The sequence below is a fragment of the Acanthisitta chloris genome, unplaced genomic scaffold, assembly GCF_000695815.1.
Source record: "Acanthisitta chloris isolate BGI_N310 unplaced genomic scaffold, ASM69581v1 scaffold3802, whole genome shotgun sequence".
Classification (NCBI taxonomy): Eukaryota; Metazoa; Chordata; class Aves; order Passeriformes; family Acanthisittidae; genus Acanthisitta; species Acanthisitta chloris.
In genome coordinates, this window is record NW_008658656.1 from 6,567 (window position 1) to 18,600 (window position 12,034).

Below are 12,034 nucleotides of genomic sequence, written 5' to 3' on the forward strand. Positions count from 1 at the left end.
AACTACAATGTAGATATAACAAAATATTATTGTGCACTCCCTTAAACATTGCAACACAATCTGCAGGTTATATCTGCAGATGTTTCCCACACACTTCTTACCCACAGACTTGGCATTGCTAAACTAATGCATGGAATTTCTATATGCTAGAAGTGTTTGTCTGGATGGACAGAGTCCTGCCCCATGACCCTGGTGTAAGCCTTCCAGGACAGTCAGAAGGCTTTGGGATTGTGCAGTGTCTCTTGTCACCATGCTGTTTGATCACTGTTTGTGTTTCCACCATTTCTTGCTGTCAGCATTGCTCAATATGAAAACCAAGTGTCAGACTGTTTCTGGTAATCACCTGCACCTTAGGTTTGATGGGCTGTTGCAGAGTGTCATGGAGCTTAATTCAAACATCGTTTAGTCAGGACATTTGTGTCACTTACAGTGATTACAGGTGCCAATAATAATAAATATATATTAAAAAGCTAAATAAGTGAGCATGCCCTAACTTAGAAGTAATTAAGTACTATATTACTCAGTTTTGAAATAAGTAATGGATAATTACCTATGGGAATGCTGTTTATTTATCCTTAGCCACAATTTAGGAGATTAAGTTTGAGTCTCCTAAACTTGACTGTGCTAATATATTAACAAATGCTTTTTTATTTTCTCTCCCTAGTTTATGAATGTTTCCACTCTCCATATGACTTCCTTACACAGCTTTGGTCTAAGTAGTTTCCCACACAGGAAAAGGCTGAGCATACCCACAGTTTGAGCTGAACAGAGTAGTGGATCATTAACAGCTCTCCTCAGTTACTGCTGTTCCATATGCTCTATGTAACTTTCTGAGGAACTGAAAGTCTATTTCTTTAATTTCTTGTACGCTAATCAGGTTAGGTTGAAGGCACAAGGCCATCACAGCTCTGAAAGTTTAAAAAGAATTCAGAAAAAGCAATAGAGCTGCATGTCTGAACTTCATCAAAAGCACTAGTGTTACTTCAGAAATCAGAAAAACACATAGGTCTGAGCAAAATGTGTGAGGACGCACTAAGCATCAGAAGGTATAGATGATGACAAGCTAATAGATGGCTTTTCAGAACACTCCATTCTCTAACCTGAGGTAAAAATTACTCTCCCTGGAGACATATTCCTGAATAATGACAGCATGGATAGACATACCCATTTGAGTTTAAATGCTGATGAATGTCATATGAACTGACTGTTCATACTTAAGTGTCTGGGATTGAAAAGGCAGTCTAAAAACAGAAGAAATAGCTAGCCTGAATCAGATTTTTTATTAAAGAAAAAAAATCTGCTGTTACTCATGTAAGGCAAAAAGCCTTTCAAACAGAAAATCCTTGGCATGATCAATTTATTTATGCTCATCCTCAAGCCTAAGAAGGAAAACTTCTATATCTCTCCAGAAAAACCTGCAAATAACTTGTCCTGATCAGTTCAATTTCACCATTTTCACTCCTAGCCCTTGGTCCTAGCTGGATCTAGCCTACTGTGCATACAGCACGTTGTTGCCAGTACTAGAGGTCCCCCAGTTATGCAAGAGTAAAAAAAAGACAAAAAGAAAAGGACAAGATGACTTTCCAGCTTTCTCATCAAACTAGTAAACCCAGAGGGTTAAATTCTCCTCCTTATGTAGTTTCCAGTCATGAACTGGAAAGCCTGTAGAGAAGAACAGACAGCCTCTGGCTCAGAGAGCTCCCTGGCCTGCAGCAGTTTTTGGGAGCCCAATTAAGTGCATATGGAGCCACAGCTACTCAGAATCATCTCAGGTTTCTGGGGGTCAGAAAGGGAAAACTTCTCATTCAGATGTGAAGTCATCCCTTCCTATCTCATCCCTCCTCTCTCCACTGTGCAAAATTATCCTCGGCCAGAGACAATGGAGGACTTCAGAGGGAGAAAGGGCTCAGGGGATGAAGCATTAATCACTGTCTGTGTGGCTTTATCACTATTGTCTCACCAAGGGCAAACCCAGAGGGCAGCAGTAGGACCATTGGATTCCTGGAAAGTTCTGCCTATCAAACATCTCAACAAGCCTCATTTGCTCTGGTGTGTTCAGTGCTGATAACACAAGGAAGCAGCTCTGAAAACAAAAGGAGACCTTCAGACTACTCACTCAGTCACAGTATCAGGAGACAATATCATATAAGAACACCTGATGATCCACAGGATGTGAACAAAGGAGATTTCCTTGTTAGGGAGTATTTTATCTTGCAATTGAATAAATATTTCTCAATTTCCAAATAGTGCTATTTCTATCAAGTCTGTTAATTGGTGTGTCATGGTCTCTCTCTTACCCAGGCATAGCTGAACACAGAAACATTTTTTCCCCTGAAGTGTGTATAAACATGAATTTAGTTACCTCCTACTTCAGAGACTGGTTTTAAAAGATTTTTTTTCTAGAAATCTGTAAAGCTAGCAAGTTTTCTTCATTCCTGATAGTGATCAGAAAAAGAGGAGTTAGATACCAAAGATAAGCAACTTAAACAGATAAAGGTCAATTTCCCCCACATGTTCAGATTATATCAAATCTTAAGGTCAGTGTGGAGCTAACAAATAGTACATTCAGAGAGTCAGTCAAAGAAAAGCTTTGATCTGTGAGACTTGTGTGTTCTTTAGTGATCTTGCAGAAAGTCAGTCAAAGAAAAGCTTTGATATGTGAGACTTGTGTGTTCTTTAGTGATCTTGTCACAGTCCCTCTCGGAGTGCAGTCTGGTCCCCACCACCATCTCAGCCTGCTGTGCCCTTCAAAGGTGCCACCCATGCCTGGCCTGCTCATCTGTTCTGGCAGAGGACCAGGGCAGGACATCTCCTCCAGGGAACACATGCCCATCACATGAATAAACTGACACTGCTGTTCCCCCACATAAATGCTACAGAAATAGTAGCTGTTCTGCAGAGAGGAAAAGAGGAGTTGGTTCAGATGCTGGCACTAAACCTGAGTTATTTCTTTTTTTCCTGACTATATTCTTGAGTGACCTAAAAAATTTAGACTTTTTGCTTTCATTTACTGTGGGACTTTTTTTCCTATTTAAAAAAATATGTACTTCTGACAAATATTTTATAATGTAAATGGACTTCACCAGGCTGCGTGTCTAACTTGGATCTACTTTTTTATTTCATCTTGTCCACTAATGGAATTACTTCAGTCTCTGAGGATCTAACTTATACTCTTAAGTCTTCTTTTTTCAATATTTTTATTTCAACTGCAAGATACCTCCAGGTCACATAGGTTAAAAAAAAAATATGATGGGAAAGTTAAGCCCACACATTTAGAGCTGCAGATGAAAAAATTTTAGACCATAACTTTGTTATTTGATATAAAGTACATGAACTACTTTAAAAGAGATTTAATCAAATTTTAAAATTTTAATATATTGGTATGGTGCTGTCCCATTTTTTTATAATGAATCCCACTCATCAATTTTATATTCCTGACTGATGCAAAAGCCAAATCTACATTAGTATATTGTGCCCATGCACTCTTATTTAAAACTCATTGGAAAGGGTTTTTTTAGAGATAATACTGCAAAAAGATAACTGGGTTTTGTCACCAATTTATTTATTGGCCTCACGGTGATGTCTTTTTTCAATGCATTTAAATTTAAATTTAAAAACTGAGTCATTTAGAGCAAAATGATACACAAACTGCACCAAATCACACAAGAATCATTAGGAGAAAATAAAACCAGTTTAGAGATTACATGTCCCCATTTCTGATAGTGCATTCAAAATGGCATGGGGTTATTTTTCTTAATTAATGCCACTTGACAGTAGATCACCAAGTTTTTTGATTGATTGCAAAATCCTCATAAAGAAAATATAGATATCACGGAAATATCAACAGAAGATCTCAATGTACAAAACTCTAATACTACTTATACTTCTTTCAACATCAGAAAAAAAAGTAATTTCTTAAGCTTGTTGCCATTACTGAACAAGGCTAGGAATTTTTAGAAGTCACTTCAGTCACATGGAAATTGTCAGAAATCACAGGGTTTCTCTCACAAAAAAAACCCACCAAAACACCTCCACACTTACATTTCCTCTCACCAAAAAAAGCCACCAAAACACCTCCACACTTACATTTAATGATTTTAAATATTGCATATAATTTATAACTAAATGTATACACGTAGTGGTTTATATACGCTTATTTTTACATATTCCTATAGAAATTACTCTTCTTGTAAGGATGGAATGCATTCACCTTTTTGATTTATTACACTCCAAATAGGAGATATTAATCTCTGTCAGAAATGGAAGCAACAAGACACAGATCATATTTTTGTAGAAATAATTTCAAAACAGAACTAGTGGAAATAATTTTGATAAGCATTTTCAAAACAGATATCCACACTGGCAAGCCTGCATGCTTCCAGAAGTGCTGTGGGTACTGCACTAATAAGCTGCCCCTGCAGGAACCTGATGCCAGGTGAGATCCTCAGGCTTTCACTGAGCTGTCATTTCTGCCTGACTGTGCCCCAGCTCCACTGACATCACCAGCAGAAGTAAAGCTCTGGCAAGGTGCATGAACATGCAGAAAGCGTGTCTGGCATCTCTCCTGTTTTTTCCACCCCAAGGCCCACTTGTTAAAAAACCTGATGTGAGCTGAAGGGGTAGCAGACTTGAAATTGCTGTTTCTGCCTGGAGGGGCCTGAGCCTACATCAACCAGGTCCCAGGAAAGCCATCTGCAAAATGCCTTGGGCACAGCCGTTGGGCTGCTCCAGGCCAGTGCTCCCTCAGCCAGCACACAGAAATGATGCAGTGTAATCAAATATTGACTTGGACAAGGAAAGGTCATGAGCAAACAGGGTTCATGGAAAAAAGACTCCAGGTCTTATTCCAGATCCTGTATTTCAGGAGGCAGTGCAGAAGGGGAGTGGGTGCAGGGCACAGACCTATCCCCTGGTTTTTTCAGCTGATTGTTGTGTATGACTCCCACCCTGCTGTATTGCTTTTGTGGGATCACTCATTTTGATGGGTGCTGCATGAAGACACCAAGCATCTAAACATGGTTTCTGCTAACTCCCAAAGCCCACGGGCTCAATGTTGTTAAGCTTTCACTTCTTCAGCACTGTACGCCCACATAGGAACCCAAATGGCTTACAGAAGGCCCAGAATGTCACTCAGATTCTATTAAATAACAAACTTCATTATTGCCATCTATTCTATTTGTATAGCTCCAAGTATCAATCAAGAATTACACCCACATTTTCCAGAAGCCTTTGACATGGTTGCACTTGATGATCTTAGAGATTTTTTCCAATTTCAGCTATTCTATGAGAATGATTCTAGGACACAGACATCCACACAGTCGATCTTAGAAATTTTTTTCCAATTTTAACTATTCTATGAGAATGATTCTAGGACACAGACATCCACACAGTGGCTGTACCAGTCCAGCCATCAACTGCCTCAGCACTGTGGTGCACCAGATGAAAGACAGCTCATCCTCAGTACTTACAACTCCCACAGCCAAAGAGACATCTGTCTGATGTTGCTAAAGTAAATTTCCAGTATATGGGTAGGTGACTCAAATTTCTCAAGTGCTGAGAGTCCAGAAATTCCCAGATAAAGCTGCCTCAACTCAGCATTCTTGAATGTTTTACCATCATATTTGATGTTGTAGATAAAAAGTTTAATCTAAACGAACTCTTGTACAGTGTCTCCTGGTAGTAAAAGGTATTCTGGATGCAAATATCCAAAATAATAGCTAATAAAATTGATCTTATCAAGAGCTGAAAATTTTAAAGGCCTAGATACTTTATGCTGTCCCAACAAGTATTATCCACTGTAATGAAGATGAGTGTTCTAAGAAAATTGAAATTCCTTTAAGATGATGGACATGAAGATAAAATTTTTCCCTGAGGAGAAGAGGGTAATGGTTTTAGACTGGCTTTTCAGTAGTAGTGCCTTGTTACATATAATTTATATATGCAATGGGTACTCTTTTACATTTTGATTTTTCTTCATTTCTTTGCATGTAGTGTTGGCATATTCCATATGTTGAAGGATGGTGAGAAATATTAAGAAAAGAAAACAAGAGAAGTGGTGGGAAGTGGTGCTTTCTATGGCCCTGCACAACATCTAGCACAAGTTATATCTTAAGCTTGTAACAACTGCTATTATCTGATTCCCCTCCCTCACACCTCACCATATGCAATCAAAGCTTCAGAGTCAGCATTTGTTAAATCTTACTGCCTTTTACCCAGACAATTTTAATTAAGATACTATTCTTTTATATTCAGCAGAAAAAATTATTTCTACCTGATTCAGATTTTGCCGTAATTCTGCAGGACATGAGTAAAATCCCTGGTAATTAGGATGCTGACATAAGAGAAGGCATATATGGGTCCCAGTTCAGACCTCTGAAGCTTCTCATCTGAGGACAGCCTGAGATCAGCACCTTTCAACATGCTATGTGGAAGGTCTGAGTTCAAATCTCTGCTGTAAACAAGAAAAGAGATGGTAAGGAGTTGCCTCTGCCATATTCACAGAGGGTAGTGCAATTTTGAGAAGGGAGCACAGCTTCCTCAGTTAGTGAAGCACAGTTCACCTTCTCCAGCACAGCTACCGAGACTGGGATTCAGCTGTTTAAATGTAGATGTCCCATGGTATTTCACCCAGTCATCACCTCTGCAGGACACACAACTCCCCTCCAGCACAGCTACCAAGACTGGGATTCAGCTGTTTAAATGTAAGTATCTCATGGTATTTTACCCAATCATCACCTCTGCAGGACACACAACTCCCACAGCCCATGGCACAAGAGCTAGCCCAGTGCAGATGACATGGATAACCTAAGGCTTCATGCCCTTTGTTGTTTTGGTCTGGGACACTAGAGAAATGTTGAAATAAATCCCCAAACTGTTGCCATTTATTATGTGCCAGGTTGTTTTGCAGAGAGATTCGGATGTGTGCAAACTGGTTTCATTTCACAGGTTATAATGAAGCCAAAACTTCCACTGCACATTTGCAGATGTACTCCAATATTAGGAACATACAAATCCAAACCCATGACTGATCTTTCAGACCATTTCAGGGTTTACATGTAAGTGACACCTCAGTAAGGGACCAGACTAAACCTATGCTGAAGTAAAATGCCCAGATTCCATGTAGAGTAATTTTAAAGTCCTCAGCACCTGATGATTTGATCTACTGCTCAGCTTATCAAGGAACTAAGCACAAGAGAAGCAATGTCCCATCCACTGACAAGTAAATCAATTTATGAACATTATCCACTTATTATCGGTTTTATTCTACTTCAATTCTGTGCCTTCTGTTCTCTGGCTCTATCTATCAACAAAACAGAACAATTAGATTATTTTATTATTATTTTGGTCAAAGGCAAAATATCAAATGCAGTCATCGATTATCTAAATGAAAATTTTGAAAGGTACAGCCAAGTTCTAGATGTAGACAATGGTAGGAAAAAGGCACTGAAACTGCAGGCAAAAACACTCATTTCTTACTACTTGCCAGAAGTTAAATGTCATAAACTAAAACAACAGCAAACAAGAAACAGTGTAAGTGGTTTCCTCATCTGATGAAAATTAAAAGAGCCAATTTTGGTTCCAATAAAATAAAACTCCTACAACAACTTCATTTTTCTTTAACCTTGCAGACATTTAAATCAATCAGACCTTTGATCAGAATTTAAACATTGTGGGTTTTTTGGTTACTTCTCCCAAATGAAGACTTAGTACTAATTAAAATTACAACTTTGAAAAGACAGGTAAAGAAACTGAAATATTTGTGTGGTGTATGAGCTCTCAAAGTCCAAAGCCAATCCCTGCTGAGGAACATGAAAAATGTGCTTTTATTAAGGGATTCCAAACCAATAGAATCATTCAAAACTTACACTTTTATAGCTGGTAGCATGACTCATTTCTTTGATTTGTTATGAAATTATCTAACTTTCAGCTTTTTAATCAATGTCAGATGTCACTCTTAGAGTTTGGCAGCCAAAAGCCTGGCTTAAGTTTTTGGCAGGCTCTTGTTATTTGTCTTGTAGCAGACAGTCCTTGCTGAACAGCATGGAAGTGGAGATTTCCCCTCATACACCTATGAAAAAAGGGCAAAGTTCTTTGAAGTCTAAGACTTTCACATTCTCTTACATGCATTAGTGTAGTAACTGAGCACTTTTGTTATGTTCTATTGAATACGTTTACATTTGGCTATTGAGTATGAGTACACTGAAACATGATTTAGATTGGCAAGGCTGAAATATATCAGAAAATACAAAAGTACTATGTATTTCTTCCTGCACAATAGTTAGAGTTCTGATGAACTGTAGCAGAATCTTAGTCCTCCAACCAATCACTTACACTGTGCAGGAATTCAGCTATGGTTGTAAGATGCATTTCTCCGAACTAGTAAACCAGCAAGTTAAATTTGCCTGTAATTCAAGTATGTAACACATCAGGCTTTTTTTTTCCCAGCTGAGATCAACAGCAACACAGAGGAGCATCCAAGCCTCTGATGTTTCTTTTGAAACTCAGCAGAGGAGCCTGACAGACAGAATGCAGATATATGCACCACACAGTGAAATGTAAAAATGTAAATGTAAAGATTCAGTAAGACAGCTTTGCAGATGACTTTTCAGTGTTCTTTAGGAAGATATCCTGAGCTAGATGTATTTTCATTTCATTCGTTTCTCTCCTGCTATTGCATGGAGATTTGATTTTCTTAATGCCTTCTATAAGGTTCAAATCATGTAGTACAATTTTTAACAAACAAACAAGCTAACAAACAAAATCTTCCATCTATAGTTGTACCGAAGTTTAAAGTTATAAACAAAGTCACCAATACTAGGTATAACTGCTGTCTCTCTTTAAAGATGATGGTATAAAGCAGGTAATTGCCTTCAGGAAATCAATTATCTGAAAGAAAAGATTCTTCTAACCAAGACATAAATATACTAAGAAGCACCTCAGAGTCTGAATTAACCAGACAAGGAAGATTCATAAGTCTCATTAAGAGAAACATCACAGAAATAAGCACCAGACAGTCATAAAAGACAAACTGTTAAATTGTCTCTCCCAGAGTAGGGCTCTGTATGCACTTACTGCTATTCTTGTTTTATAACTGCTTGAGTTAATGGGTAAGTCAATTACCTAATTGTCAGCACAGGGACAGATCCTTGCAAGTTTCTTCTGACTGGATTTGTTTGCTCAAGTGACACTAAACTCACTCAAATAATCTGGCAAACTCATCGCCACAAAAATACAAGAAGACAAATCAGAATACTGCTGTTTGGGATGCAAATATACACTCAGGTTGCTATTTCTCTTCTTAAATAGTGATTGTTTTCATTTTCAAGGTATGCTGACAGTGTCAAGAATCAGACCAGGGATGTTAATCATCACCAAAATGCCACCAAGTTCACTGCTGCTTCCTTCTCTGAATGTCAATGACAAATGCTTAAAATCACACTGACAAACATGTGCAACAGGAATAGGCAAAAATGCCAGCTGGGTTCACAGAGCAGTACATAGTCCATTTCACCAGTTAAGCACCATAACTTGGATGAAAAACAAGCAGTAAAACAGAAGCCATGCAGCTAAGTACCTTCAACAACCATCTCTGAATTACTGCTTTCCCTGAGGATGTCTCCCACTAGCCTGCAGGTGGATTAAATCCCAGAAGCACACTGTTAAAAGTAAAACAGGATCAGAGGAATGTTTGAAATCCAGCACTCCTGAGAGACCCACCTGCCTATTTGATAATACTGTAGCTCCTTGCAACATGCCAAGTTTTAAACTCTGCCTGTAAATATTTCAATGCCTTGGATATGGTTTTAGTTCCCAAACAACACATGAGGATTTCTTAATAGAGATATTCATATCTGTGCTAAATTGTGGAAATGTCAGCCTAACAATAAGGTGAATTCAGAAGGGCTCAGTTCTGTTTCCAGAAAGCATTTTTGTCATCTAAGGTTTTACACAACTAGCTGCTGAGCTAAAGGCTTGCCATCACCCCTTCTAAAATAGAGGGGAAAAAACAAAGGCAAAGCTAGTGGTAAGCACAGCTTAATTTTACACAACCTGATGACCTTGGCCCTGAGGCTTGCTGGAGATTTCAAAATGCTCTAGTAAAAAGTATTAGTTTCAGCAAGAAGCAAGTTCAAGTTAAAATTGAGAGCCTGTTACAGGTTTTACAGAAAATATTAATATGGCATGCTTTTAAAACCTAGCTAGCACTTTAAAAGGCTTGGATTGGAGTAAAAGATCCTAAAACATTCTGTTTGAAAGCAAGCTTAAAAAGGAGAATAAGTTTTTCTGCCAAACCAAGGTACAAAAAGAAGAATAAGTTTTTCTGCCAAACCAAGGTCTTGTAGCCTTCTCTTCCTTTCATCTGCTCCTTAGTACCTTACTTGTTGTTCTATTAGACATATCATCGTCACACAGATGTGGCACTAATCACAGGGTAGGAGTTGCCAGCTGCCTGGGAGGATAAAGCTACTCTGACATTATCCCATCAGGCACCCAACAGAGACTTAGGAGGTACATCCATTTAGCTGACCCCTTTGTAAAGAAACAGGTGCCATCTGAGCATGCTGAGAAACCCTTTCTAATGCAGTCAGCTCCCCCTCAATGGTTCACAGCTTAAAGTGGAAAAAAAATTAGAAATGCCTATCATCTTCCGCACTGAGGTTAGGCACAAAGCACTGAGGCTTCTAGTGAGAGTCTTGCTTACTGAAGATAATTATGGTTTAGCATGTTGCCCTAGTAAAAAATATTTCTGTATTGAAAAATAAAGATGATTTTGGGGCATCAATTACACTTTATGTTTCAGGTTATTTTAGTCTAAGATCTCCACTTGAAGCTACTTCTGCCACAAAATTATTTTAGTCTAAGATCTCCTCCACTTGAAGCTACTTCTGCCACAAAGCTTGGGTACAGGTAAAGAATCATCAAAATTCTTCCCTTGAAAGCATTGCAAATATGAAGAAAGCCTGAGGGGTAAACCTCTGACCACTTTTGAAAACTTGAGACTGATATATGATGCTTTTCTACAGGAAAGCATAAAAGAGAGAAAAACGCGAATCAAGGCAGGGAGAATGGGCACACACAGCAGGAAGCAGATACACCAGTGATGCCATGAAGTTCCTCTGGTCCCACACACTAAAAGGTGTTAGCCATGCCATTCTGCATGCCCAGTGCCCATTCCAGAACTGCAAGACAGAAAGGGATCCCAGGGAAGCTGCACTGCCTCAACCTCTCATCCCTTTCGAGTTGTGGGGATGATAGAGAACAACAAGCCATACCAAAGCCAGGCACAAGAAACCTGTCTTCTAACTTTTTTGCCACACTAGGCAAAAAAGTGACCTGCACCCCCATCCCCAGTGTGGATGCTGCACGTGTTACAGTACTGAAGGGGACGCTGTCAACTTTGGCTGTGTACCATGGCTCTGCAGTAACATGTCAGCCCCACTGCTCTGCTCTGCTCCCCACACTTGGCTCAGAGAATGTGTCTCCCTCCTCCACCCTCACCACCCCCCACTCCTGCTCTCACTGTCCACCACTTACATTCCAAGCTGGAGCAAAGCATGACTGCACCAGCCGCATGTGGCAGAAGGTGCCAGGAGGAGGAGAAATCTCCATGCTGCCAAAAATTAAGAATCCACCTCATTCAAATGAGCCTGTGTGTTGTGGTGAATGTTGCACCCATTAGCAAGAGCTGCAGCTTCAAATCAGCTCAGGACTTCTACTCATGGTTTCTTGTGTCTCAGGCACTCACTCCACAGACCTCTGTAATGCCAGGGACAGTGCATGCATGAGCAGCTCTCTTGAAGACATACCAAAAAATCAAAAAATGAGCTTTCTCTTCCTCCTGTGATTCTCATTTCATGGGCTCAACAGAAGCTTGCTCCTTTACACCCTTACATATTAACACAGCTATTCTCTTGATGTGGAATTCCTCATTATCATATGAATAAATGATTAATTGTCACCATACCAAGCAAGTGCAACTTTTATAACTATATGAATCAGCACTGTGCCAAACCCTTCAGGAATAGAAAGAGTG